The sequence below is a fragment of the Nomascus leucogenys genome, chromosome 4 (assembly GCF_006542625.1).
Source record: "Nomascus leucogenys isolate Asia chromosome 4, Asia_NLE_v1, whole genome shotgun sequence".
Classification (NCBI taxonomy): Eukaryota; Metazoa; Chordata; class Mammalia; order Primates; family Hylobatidae; genus Nomascus; species Nomascus leucogenys.
In genome coordinates, this window is record NC_044384.1 from 85,059,752 (window position 1) to 85,072,841 (window position 13,090).

The window sequence follows — 13,090 nt, forward strand, 5'->3', positions numbered from 1 at the left end:
TCTATTTCTGGAAATTTTAGGCTCCAGTTTTTGTTGTTGTTTTTAATAAAATGCAATGGAATGTAATGATCATCACTTTTCATTATGCTTTAAAATCTAGTAAATGGAGGCTAGAACACTCCTCTAAGGCAAGAATATTTTCTCTCTGTTGGAACTCAAATACACAGAACGGGGTAAATCTTAATCTTTGATGCAGGACATAACATGGCTCTCTTTTATTTGCTTTCTTTAATTGTTTTTTAATAATGTGGTAAGCATTTCTGAATCTCCTATCCAATACGAAAACTAGGACAATACAGACAGTAATTCCTATGGTTACAATGAACACTCCTCTCCATTTAAATTAATTATTTACACTGATGAAGTTGAAATAGCAAAATTTTAATGACTAAATACTGTCTTTGATTTTTTGTTCCAGGTCTGTCAATATTAACTTCTTATAATTTTCTTTTTTTTCTTTGTGTGTGTGTGTGTGTGTGTATTTTCAATGGCTTTTGGGGTACAAATGGCTTTTGGTCATATAGATGAGTTCTACAGTAGTGAAGTCTGAGATTTTACTGCACCTTCCACTTACGTGGTCCCACACCACCCGCCTCCCCTGCCGCCCCCTGCCACCCCCTAGGCCAAGGTAATAATCATCCTGAATCCTGGGTTTATCTCTCACTTGCTTTCTTTTCATATAACTTTGCAAAAGAATCTGATCTAAATGTGTTTTTCAGAGTATATATTTATATTTTAGTTGTTCTTAACTTATAGAAAAGTTATTATTTTGCATGTAATCTTATGGAACATTCTCATTTAATACGATGGTAAGATTCAGCCCTTGCCCAGGGGGTAGTTCATTTAGTTTGTTTACTGGATAGAGCTCATCATGTGACTATACCTCAGTTTATCAGTTCTCCCATCCATGGTGACTAGGTTGACTCTCAGCCTCTCAACAACACTGTTTCTCAGTGTCCTTGTAGAAGTGATATGTGGGTGTTTTCTCCTTACACAGAGTTGAAAGGTGATGACAACAACGTTGGCACTACCAATCCCCCACTCTCCAGAGGGGTAACCAGTGTTACCAGTTTGCTGTGTTTCCTGCTACACCTCTTCTTATTCACTTCCATTTGTATCTGAAAAACGTGTTGCATTGTTTCTTTTCTATAGAAGTGGTAAAATACTATTGTATCCTGTACATTATTGATTACTTTTTTTCATTTAACAGTAGGGAGATGCCTGGGAGTACACAGAGAACTGCCCTCATTGTTTTCAACTTCTGCACTGTATGTCTGTGAGTTTAGCCATTCTGCTATTAATGGAAATTTACAGTATTCTAATCTTTTGATATTACAAACAGTACTGTGCAATCATCGTCATACACAACCCCTTGTGCACAATGCATGAGTGTTTCTCAGGGTAGGTACCAAGAAGTGAAATTCCTGGGTCATAGGGCATGAGTCCGACATTTTCCTCCATTCTGCCCTGTTGCCCTCCATAGTGGGTATCCAGTTTTGCATACCTAAGTATGAGAGTATCTGTTGTTCATATCCTCTACGACGCTCCATATATGAAACTTAAATTTCTGCTAGTTGCCGTCTTTGATCTATCATGTATGCAGTGACCTACTAAGACTTTAATTGGTACAGTAGATTCTTGTCATCTGTGTGTGAATTTAGCATTCATAGGCTTAATGCTGATAAGGCCCCCAGGGTCCAAGACATATAATCATGTATAATTTTGTCAAGGTATAATTTTTTAAATTGCTCTTGTCATGTGTCTGCTGGGGATGCCCAACCCAGTGCTCTGCACCCAGATCACACTGTGGCTTTGTCCTCTGCTTATGCCTGCATTGCAGCAACTGTCCTGAAGAGACCAAAATTATGCAGATTTAGGTAAGTCCATGGCTAATGTTATTATATTATGTGCTATGTAATGGATGGGGCTGTGGAGTGTATGAATTTATAAATCACTAGTCTTGTAATTAAAATTCAAACACTACAGAAAAAGGCCATGCAGAAGATAAAAGTTCCTCTATAATCCCAGACCCCTAAGATAACTACTAATGACAACTTCATTTATATTCCTTCAGACATTTTCTGGCTGTGGATGTACTAAAGTGTATCCTATTATTCTCTGCCCTAAAATGGAATCATACAAGGTGTACTGTTATTTTTATGGCTCTATGACATGTAATATTGTGCGTGTTGGTATGGTTATTTTAACCATTTTTCTAGTGATGGCTTTGAGGTTATTTGCAGTTTCCTAGCCATCTCAAAGAGTGCTGCAGTGATCTCTTTTGCATTCCTCTGGGTGCAGAGCTGAGGCACCCAGAGGCAGTGTCCAGAGGAGGCAGCATCTGTAGGCGTCTTCACCTGCTCTGGCTCTTGGCACATCTGGTTGGTGACACTGTTTTGTGAGATGGGTTGAAAGCATGTGCTGCCAAAATAGAATAATGTTGGTCCTCTCCTCGTGTGCTGTGGAATTTGGGTAAAACTGCTTAGTGGCTACAACTGCCTGTCCATACCAGAATCAAGTATAACATGGTGCCCGGCTTAGCACAAAACAGTAGTGGATCCTGCAGGTCCCAGAGTGTAATTCCTGGTATTCTTTCCCCTACACAGATTAAATAAACAAAAAACAAACTATTCTAGGAAAGCATCTGTGACATTTGTAAAAAGTGGTATTCAATGATCTTTTATTCACTTCTCTGTTTAGTTTGTTGAAATCTTAAGTGGCATCCTGGTCTGGGGAGGAGTGCTGTCTGCACCTGCCCTCCGCTGGGCACAGTGTGGCTGCTTCAGGAGCTAAGTACACACTTTGTCTTCTAAGGGGCCACCACATGCCAGGAGCTCAGATGTGTGCCCGGCTCTGGCTCTTACCTCATAGAGTCACTCATAGGGGCACAGGGATCTGAACATTGTACACAGCAAGGCACCACCCGGCTTGGCATCTGCCCCTGTGGACTTACTACCTCTAGAAGGAAATACCTGAGTTCCTCTGGCCTCAGCTCCTAGAGTGACTTGTGTGCTGTCCCTCTTACTCTTCTGTCAAGGTGACAACTGTGTGACCCATCCTCTGTGTGTCAAAGCAAGGCCCTACCTGGGCCTCTGCTCCTGTGCTGACCCCAAAGGCAAATGCTTTGCTAGTTTCCTTCCAGTTAATTTCACCTATGAATAGATGTGTGAAAACTGTTCAAAGCAATACCTGCACATGTTCGAACTTCAAACCCTGTGGGTGATCCAGTGGCATCTTTCTCTAACCCCCAGCCTCCCTTCCCACAGAGGCCACCGTCGTGGCCAGTTGCTGCAGTTTCTTTCCAGAGAACCTGTGTATGTGTAAATCTGTACAGGTGTGGGTACACCACACAGCCTGTCTTGCACTTTGGACTGTTGAGTTACCTAGTACATCTAGGTGAGCACCGCATATTTGTATTCATGTCTGCCTTGGTCTTTTCAACATCTGTGTGGTAGCTGTGTTTGAATTACCCATTCCCTTTTTGGGGAACCATTAAGTTGTTTCAGCAATTTTTACTGTAGATAAGGCTATACCGCGTATCTGTGTACATGTGTTTTTATGTACATGGGCAAGTACATCTGTGAGGGAAAAGTTTCCTCAGGAGGAATTCTGGGCACAGCATGTGTAAATTTCTAAATATGATGGACGCCCCCAGCTTCCACCTCCAGGAGGTTGGTCCCATTGACATTTCCCCACACCTTCACCCAGGCTGTGCTCTTAAACTTGGTTATTTGTCAATGTGAGAAGTGGAAAATAGTATTTAGTTGTAGTTTTGATTTGTATTTCTATTGGGTTGTATACTTACTGATTAATAAAAGCTCTTTACATATTAAGGAAATTAACCCTTTTCAAATACATTCCTGTTTCTCACTAATCTTTAAGTTTTATTGTAATATTTTGCTCTTTAGTTTTTTTTATATATATATACACTAATTTTCTTTTATGGTTTCTGGATTTTATGAGTAGTTCGAAAAGGCTAATCCAGCTGAAGATTTTGTTGTTGTTGTTAAACCCCATGTTTTCTCCTAATTCTTTTTATTTTTATTTTGGAGGACTCTATCTGGACTTAATTTTAGCATAACAAGTGACAGGGTTAGTTAGCCTGTTGTCCTTACACCATTTTCTGGCTAATACAGCTATTAACTATTGATCTGTCTATTCACGTGCCAGTTCCTAATGGTTTTACATAGTGTAATCTGTACTTCAAAATAGCAAAAGGGAAGCCCTACCTTATTATTCTCCTTTTCCAGAATTCTCCTGGCTATTCCAGGCTGCGTGTTTACCTTAACCTTCCCTGTGATGTCTTCATGCCGTTGTCATCTTATGCAAGAATAAGGTACGTCTTTCCATCCACTCACGTCTGTTTAATTTGACTTTGCATTACACAGAAAGCTGGTCTTCGTCTGTCTACCTCGGCGTCTAGTTGTCCTCACTGCCCCCTGGCCGACCCCACCCCATCTGACTGACTACCCTATCACAGAGTACTTTTATTTACATTTTGCTCTGCCTAATGGTTACTTGATACTGTCACGCCGACAGTGTCCAGTTCAGTGGTCTTTGCAGTTGAAATGCTCCTATACACACTGTCTTGTTAAAAATGCCAGTAAGTTCATACAAACCCAGCTTGCACCCAAGGTCACATTCAGAGAGAGTAGGGCTGGGATGGGTTGTTTTCCAAGCCTCTGCCACTGTGTGGCTAGCTCTTCTCACTGAGAAGTTCTGTGTACCTGGAATGTCGGAGTGGAGTCCTGTTCTAGTGTCCAGCACCTGACCCCTGTGCCCAACCCGTGAACAGCCTATTCCTGCTGTCCACAGCCTGCTAGAACTTTTTACAAAATATGTTGCCATGCTGGACCCTGGGCACTGGACATAAGCCCCCTGGCAGCCTTTTTCTTGTTACCCAACGGGGTAATTGTCCTGCTGGTGGTCTGTAAGATGAGTTAGGGTGACTTGCTAATAGACATTGTAAATCTTAATATTTATGTATGTATTTTATTATTACCGGTTTTCCATTTATTATGGTAATATTGTTTCTTCTAAGAATATTTATTTTTCCTTCTAAATATTGAGATAAAATTCATGCTTTTGAAATGTTCTATTCAGTGGCTTTTAGTGTATTTGCTATGTTGTGCAACCGTCGACATTATCCATTTCTAGAACTTTTTCGTCATCCCAAACCAGAAGCCCTGTATTCATAAAAAAATAACTTCCTACCTGTCTCTTCCCCTAGTCTTTGGTAACCTTTCTTATACTGGTAAACTTTGTTGTGCTTTCTGTCTGTGTGAATTTGCCTATTCTAGGGGGCTCATATAAGTGTAATCATACAATATTTGTCTTTTTGGGTCTGTCTGATTTCACTTAGCGGGTTTACAGGGTTCATTCATGTTGTAGCATATAACAGTACTGCATTCCTTTTTCTGGCTGAATAATATTCCACTGTATGGATAGACCCCATTTTGTTTATTCACACATCATTTGGACATTTGGATTATTTCTGGTTTTTGGCTATTATGAACAATGGTGCTATGAACAGTTGCGTACAAGTTTTTGTGTGAACATGTTTTCAATTCTCTCAGTATATACCTAGGAGTAGAATTACTGGGTCATGGTAACGGTATATTTTTGAGGAACTGCCAAACTATTTTCCCATGTCCATGCACCATTTCACATTCCCACCAGTAAGTAAGAGGTTCCAATTTTTGTACATTCTTGCCAACACTAGTTATTATCTGACTTTTTGGTTATAATCATTATAATGAGTGTGAAGTAGCCTCTGGTGTCATTTGGATTTGCATTTCTCTGATGAGTGATGCTATCAAGCACCTTTGCTGGTGCTGTTGGCCATATGTGTATGTTCCCTGGAGAAGTGTCTGTGCTGAGTCTTGGCCCACTTTTTAATTAGGTGTTTGTCTTTTTATTACTGAATTGTAAGAGTTCTTTATATATTCTGGATTCTAGACCCTTATCAGATATATGGTTTGCAAATATTTTCTCCCATTCTGTGGGTTGTGTTTTCACTTTATCGATAATGTCCTTAGACATAGAATAAATTTGTATTTTAAAAGTGACTTGATTTGGCTGGGCAAGGTGGCTCACGCTTGTAATCCCAGCACTTTGGGAGGCTGAGGTGGGTGGATTATATGAGGCTAGGAGTTCGAGATCAGCCTGGCCAGCATAATGAAAACCTGTCTCTACTAAAAATACAAAAATTAGCCAGGCATGGTGATGCACGTCTGTAATACCAGCTCCTCGGGAGGCTGAGGCACGAGGATCACTTGAACCCAGGAGGAGGAGGTTGCAGTGAGCTGAGATCATGCCAGGGCAACAGAACGAGACTTTGTTTAAAAAAAAAAAGTGACTTGATTTAAGGGAAAAAATGACTGCCTTTATTCAGTCAGATATGGCAAAAAGTCTCAAGGTGTTATGTGAATGATTAAGGTCTGGTGGGGGGTGTCCCCTATCAGACTACAGGTGTTTAGAGGCACAGAAAAAGGTGCAGTTGGGTTCTTAATGTGAAATGATGAGAAGCACAACTCCAGTGTGTCTCTTTGTGTGGAATGTCAGCAGACAGCCCCTGCTAGATGTGCTGGATCATGGGAAAGCATTTCCATTTGTTACTAGATTGTTCAGATGTTTTAATTTATGATGGGTGTGGTGGCTCATGCCTGTAGTCCCAGCACTGTGGGAGGCTGAGTCAGGAGGATCATTTGAGGCCAAGAGTTCAACATCAGCCTGGGCAACATAGTGATACCCTGTCTCTTAAAAAAGAAGAAGTTTTTAAATTTGAAATAATAATAGGTACCGGATTTATTCAAATGTCTTTTCTGCATCTGTTGAGATGAGTATAAGGTTTTTTTTTCCTTTTATCATCTGATGATAAACTTAATTTTTCCATTTGTATTAATGGAATACTAAGTCCCTCTGTGATTTCTGAACCAAGCTATTCCTAGACCTGAGTTTTATTTTGTTGACACAGAAATAAATTAGAAGGCCAAGTGTGGTGGCATGTGCCTGTAGTCCTAGTTGCTGAGGTAAGAGGATTGCTTGAGCCCAGGAGTTCAAGGCTGCAGCAAGCTTTGATTGCGCCACTGCACTCTAGCGTTGGCAACAGACTAAGACGCTGTCTCAAAAAAAAAAAAAACAAAAACAAAAAACAAAACAGAAAAAAATAAACTAAGGCAGTGACAGTCCCTGGCAAATGCTGGGAGGGAGGCAGCAGTGGTCAGGAAAGGTAACCCTGAAACAGGACTTGTAAAGCAAATAAGATTGGGAGGCCGAGGTGGGCAGATCACGAGATCAGGAGTTCGAGACCAGCCTGGCCAACATAGTGAAACCCCGTCTTTACTAAAAATACAAAAAATTAGCTGGGTGTGGTGGCGGGTGCCTGTAGTCCCAGCTACTTGGGAGGCTGAGGCAGGGGAATCTCGAATCCAGGAGGCAGAGGTTGCAGTCAGCTGAGACCGCACCATTGCACTCCAGCCTGGGCGACAGAGCAAGACTCTGTCTCAAAAAAAAAAAAAAAAAAAAGGAATGAATTAGAACTTCTGCTTGGACTTAAGGGCATCATCAGGCAGATTTGGGGTAGGATAGCAGGGGAGGCAGAGACACAGTCGGGGTCAGTGGTCATGAGCGTGGCTTTGAGCCCAAAATGTTGGTTTCTGTTCCCTACTTTGCCACTCGGTAGTGCATGACTTTGGCCAAATTTCTTAAATTCATGAAGCAAGTTTCCAGGTGAATGAAATGGGGATAAAAATAGTGTTCAAACCTATCTGTTGGTTTGCGTGAAACTGAAATGAGTAGTATCGTGCAGGTACTTGTGAGCAAGGGGAGCTGCTGTTTCCTGTCCCTTTATGATGGGAAATATCTAGACAAGTTCCCAACCCTCTGCACTGCAGGCTGCATGGCACGGAGGGTCGTGTAACACCAGCTGCGGCTGGCACTTCTTTTAGGAGCTTCAGTGGTCCTGAAAACTTTTGTTTGTTTGTTTGTTTGTTTGTTTGTTTTAGTAGATGTGGGGTCTTTCTATGTTGCCCAGACTGGTCTCAAACTTATGGACTCAGGTGATCCTCCCCCACTCAACCTCCCAAAGTGTTGGGATTACAGGTGTGAGCCACTGTGCCCAGCCTTGAAAACTTTTTCAGGTTCTTCCAGGGTTACTGGGCTATTAAATATTTCTATTTCATTATAAGTCAGTTTTTCAAAGTTATATTATCTTAATTACCTTTTTTATATGTATTAGTGTAGAGTAGCGTTTTATATTTTGATATCCTCCTTATGCGTAGTTTTTCACTTTTTATTCCTAGTTTTTCTTTGTTTTTAATAAGACTTTCAAGAAATTTATTTTATTGGCCTTTTGAAAAAAGCAGCTTTAGATAAAGTAAGCAGTTCTGCTTTCATCATTTATTAATTTCTACTTTTGTTTCATTAATCCTTTCCTCCTGCATGCCTTGGATTTTGTTGTGTTACTCTTTTTCTAGAGGCTTGCATTGTGTGTTTGGTTCACTTATGATCATGCTTGCCTACTTTTAACAGTGGAAGAGGGGAGGTGAAGGGTGGCTGTGTAGTCGAAATGAGGCAGTCTTGCTCTAGCCCCACCATGCCCTCAGCCTGCTGTGGCCATGCTGGTTCCTCAACTGCTGGGGTGTGCAGTGTCTGTAAGGGAGGCTACTGATGCCATCTGAGGAAGATGTAAGGTTTCGTGTGGGCAGCAAGAGCCTAGCAGGCATGTGGGGTGCCCAGCAAAGGGAAACTGTGGACAGTTGTTGCCTCATTCCACAGAGTTTTGATTTTTTTTTTTTTTTTTTTTTTTATGGTCATTCCATCAACATCCCCCATGGCCAGAGCCTGAGCTGGTCCCCAGAGACACAGGCGTTCAGCTGACAGCCTCGCCTTCACACTGCTGCCGTTCTCATGGGGGACAGGCCTCAGGTGGCAATGCACAAATCATCAGTTAAGGGCAGTCGTGGTGACAGTTACCAAGGAGTGTAGTGCCCCCCACCCCCAGAATGAAAACAGCCCTAACCAGGGGTGGGGACCTTTGGGCTCTGACCTGAAGGGTAGGAGAAGCTGGAAGGACAGCATTCCTGTCTGCGCGAAGGCAGGAACAAAGCTGCCAGGCTGTGAAGGAACTGGCTGGAGCCTGAAGTCGTGCAAGCTGGGGCTGGCAGGGACAGGGCCAACTTCCAGGCCTGGGGGCCACCATGAGGATTCAGGACGTGACCCCCAGGGCACATGAAAGCCTTCCATCTGTATTTAAGAAAAGACTTTATCAGACGAGCATGGTGGCTTACGCCTGTAATCTCAGCACTTTGGGAGGCCGAGGCGGGTGGATCACGAGGTCAGGAGTTCAAGACCAACCTGGCCAATATGGTAAAACCCCGTCTCTACTGAAACTACAAAAATTAGCCAGGCATGGTGGCGCATGCCTGTAGTTCCAGTTACTCGGAGGCTGAGGCAGAAGAATCACTTGAACCCGGGAGGTGGAGGTTGCAGTGAGCCAAGATCGCGCCACTACACTCCAGCCTGGGTGACAGAGTGAGACTCCGTCTCAAAAAACAAAAAAACCAGAAGACTTTATCTTATTTCCTATATGGTTGTGGTTTCAGTCCTGATGTATAATTTGACCCTAGTTAGAATGGTTATCTGAGGAAGTGGCCTGTATGATTTCTGCTTTTTTAAATGTGTGGCTCCCTTTCTTCATTGATTAATGTATGATTATTTTTATAAATGTTCCATGGCAGTGGGAAGGGATTCTCTGTCACATTCCACATCTGGATCAGTTCCTCCCCATTTTGTTGGTCAAATACAGATCTGCCATATCCTGTGTAATGACAAGTGAGTTGCATTCTCACCATCACTCCTGGGGTCTCTCCGCTTCCCCTGAGCTGGCTCAGCAGTCTGCTCCATGTGTTTTGATGCAGGGTAACCCATTGGTATTCCCAAGACTAACGCCCCCGTCTGTGGACTGCTTGCTGCTTGGGCTTCACTGTGTCTGGTGTTGACAGTGCAAACCTAAAGGTGTGCACACATGTGCACACACACTCTGCTGTCTTCTTGTTTGCACTGGACTCATATCTATGAGGGTTATTTTCAGCTGCTGAATTTGGAATGATTTTTATATCTTTTCTGCTTTCTGCCCATGTACATGTGTTTATTTTACACTGTTGTGATTGGTAGTTACTATGTGGGGACACAATTACTTGGGCTGAAACAATCCACCTGTTCTGGTTGGTGTCCTCTGGGGCATTCCAGGGTGAGAGGTTGTCACTGCCACCTGGGCCATGTGGGCCGGCACCAGCGTTTTGTGGTTACGAATTGTACAGTCACAAATATCTTTGGGCAAATCCCCTTCTATACCTCAAGGCAGCTTTTGGTTTGCAACCCCACTGGCCAGAGGGAAGGGCCAGTTACTTGGCTCTCCTCACTGCCCTGCGCCCCAGATAGTTCTAGGGCTGCTGTTTTCCCTTGGCCCTGCCAACACCACTGTTTTTACTTCTGCTCATTGGCTGAGTGCAGTGGTTCCTGGAAGCCAGTGGCGCGTTTACCCGCGTAGCTCGCTCATCCCACAGCACACACCTGAGGGTCCTGTTGCTAACACGCTGAATTAATTCTTTGCTCATCTTACAGAGTGTGTTTTGACTGCCCCCATTTCTGAGGCTTTGTAAGGCCAGAGCTTTGTTGCTTCATCGGCAGGTTGGGACTTAGATGGCCGTGAACGTTTCCTCTCTGCTGCTGCAGTAAGTAAGTGCCTGCACCATGGTGTGTTTGGGGGCTGAAGTTGAAGCGAGGCTGTGAGGGGAGATGGACGTGTGAGGAGGGATGGGGCATGAGCGAAGTGGGGAAGGGGGCAAAGGCAGTTGGCCCAGCAGGTTCCCCACCCCTTTGAGAGGTCTGAGGCCTGCAGGCCTGGCTCGGAGCCCACCTGGTAGTCCTCAGACCGTGTGTGTGTGTGTGTGTGTGTGTGTGTGTGTGTGTGAGACAGAGAAAAGTTGTGGAGAAATGGGGGGCTGATTCTGCTCAGATTCATCAGGATGAGTAGAAGGCACCCAGCTCTCACCCTGGCCTGACATGTGTGTCCCCGAGCAGGTTATAGCCCTCTCTGAGCCTCTGCTTCTCATCTGGACCCTGCTGGGAGGGCTTCTGAGCTCCTTAGCACTAGCAGGAGGGGCTCCAGGGGCCCTCCCTCCATGGCAGCCTGGACAGGACTCTCAAATGAGGACAGCCCAGCTCGTGGGGGGCTCCCACCGACCCATCGTGGGCCCGGGGGAGGCAGAGCCTGGGCCAAGAGCAGTGGTGCTGTGGACCGTGGATCCTGAGGGTGGCCTGGGGCAAGTACTGGCTGAGGGTCCAGGTGGGCTTCGTGTACCTTTGGGTCCTGGGGCCCTGGTGACTTGGACCCGTCCTCCCCAGAACTTGGACTCCAGGTTAGAGTCAAGTGACAGGAGAGAGGCTTGTGGGGCCCTGTGCTTCCGACTTCATTTCGAGTGATGGCAGTTCCCAGGAAGGAATCCACAGCTGACGGTGGCTGACAGATCAGAGAATGGAAGGTGAGGCAGGCGGGCATCTGCGTGACCTCAGGTGCTTGGGGCCCAGCAGACCCAGAGAACCATTTCCACTAGGCCAGGGTGCCAGAAGTGTCCACAGGTCTTAGATTCCCTGTTCAGATGAAAAGATTTGTGCCTTTAATTATAAAAGTGATCTGCATAGAGTCAAAAATTGAAGCAATGGGTATAAAATGCAAGTAAAATCCCTGCCCTCACCTATCCCACCCTACTACACAGAGATGTCCTCTCAAGTTTCCTAGACTCTTTCTGGAAATTTCTGTATATGCACAGAAGCTTGTGCCTCTGCTTGTGAAGGCAGAGGGAGGGAGAGCTGAAGGGCCAGCACCTTCTCACCTGTGGGCCCCCTCAGTGCTCGGTCCCAGAACATTCAGGACTGTGCGTTGTGTTCAGTTTGCTGGTCTGACTTCATGCTCCTCGGTCAGGATATGTATGTGGCATGCTAGGAGACATGTGGATGTGAAGCTGGGGGACACTGTCCCCTGGCTGTGCCTTTGCAAGGGGAGTAAGGAAGGCAGGAGGTGAGCCTGGGAGGAAGGGAGGGAGGCGCGGAGCCGCCGCAGGTGTTTCTTTTACTGAGTGCGGCCATGGGCCGCATTCAGGTTTTGCTTTTCACCTTCCGATCTGTGAAAGAGTGAGCAGGAAAAAGCAAAAGGCGCTGGTGGTGGCACGTCCAGCCACGGCTGGGCCGGGGTTCGAGTCCCTGCAGTGTTGCTGCTTCCTTCCAGCTCCCTGCTCCAGGCCTCTCCTCCCACCCCACCAGGGATATCTTGTCTCCTAGAGGGGTAGCATTGGGTGGGGCACCCCAGGCCTCTCCCAGAAGCCGTCCTGCCCCACTATCCCCTCCCTCATCCCCTGGGGCCCTGGGAATACAGCAGGGGATCTGGGGCCACAGGCAGTTGATAACTTAGCCCCCTTAGCCACTCCTGTGGGAGGGGGAGGGGGACAGCTTGGGGGCTCTGCACCCAAGGCTGTGGGGCCTACCTGGAGTGGCCCCACCCCTCATGCCCTCTTCTTCCTAGGATCAACTCACCGCTGCCCTCCTCTCCACATCTGAGGACCAGTGTGGCTCTTCCAGGGAGGGCTAGGGAAGATGAGGTCCAAGGGGGAGAGGCCAGAAATCCTGAGGCCTGGGCTGGAGATGAGTGGGCAGACAGGGACCAACGAACCGGCCCTCGTGCAGGAAGGTAAACAGCTGGGACCACAAGGTGCCGGGTGGGACAGGGGAGTCAGCCTGCGCTCTCCAGGCACCTGGGACCCAGGAGATCCCCCCAGCTCAGCACCAGCAGAGGCAGCTGCTGTGATCCTGGGCAGGCAGTTTCCTCCTCCCTCAGTCTCTGCCCCCTCCCATCCCCAAGAGGGAGGCCAGGGGCTCACAGTCCATTTCACGGGCCATGATACTGATGCTGTCTGCAGTTGGGGCAGCTTGCCTGACCACAAGGCTCTCCAGGGAGTCCCTGCCAATCACTATAATAATCTCCTTTAACAAGTCAGGCCCCATAAGGAACAGCCAGAAGCAGGAGAGAGGT

General features: G+C 45.7%; 1 long non-coding RNA gene across 1 annotated transcript; it reads left to right on the forward strand.

The window, feature by feature from the left end:
* Nucleotides 1-12,215, forward strand: LOC115834772. The gene is made up of 2 exons (XR_004029688.1): nt 1-468; nt 10,936-12,215. It is a non-coding gene; the product is annotated as an uncharacterized LOC115834772 (long non-coding RNA).
* Nucleotides 12,216-13,090: the final 875 nt, after the last annotated feature.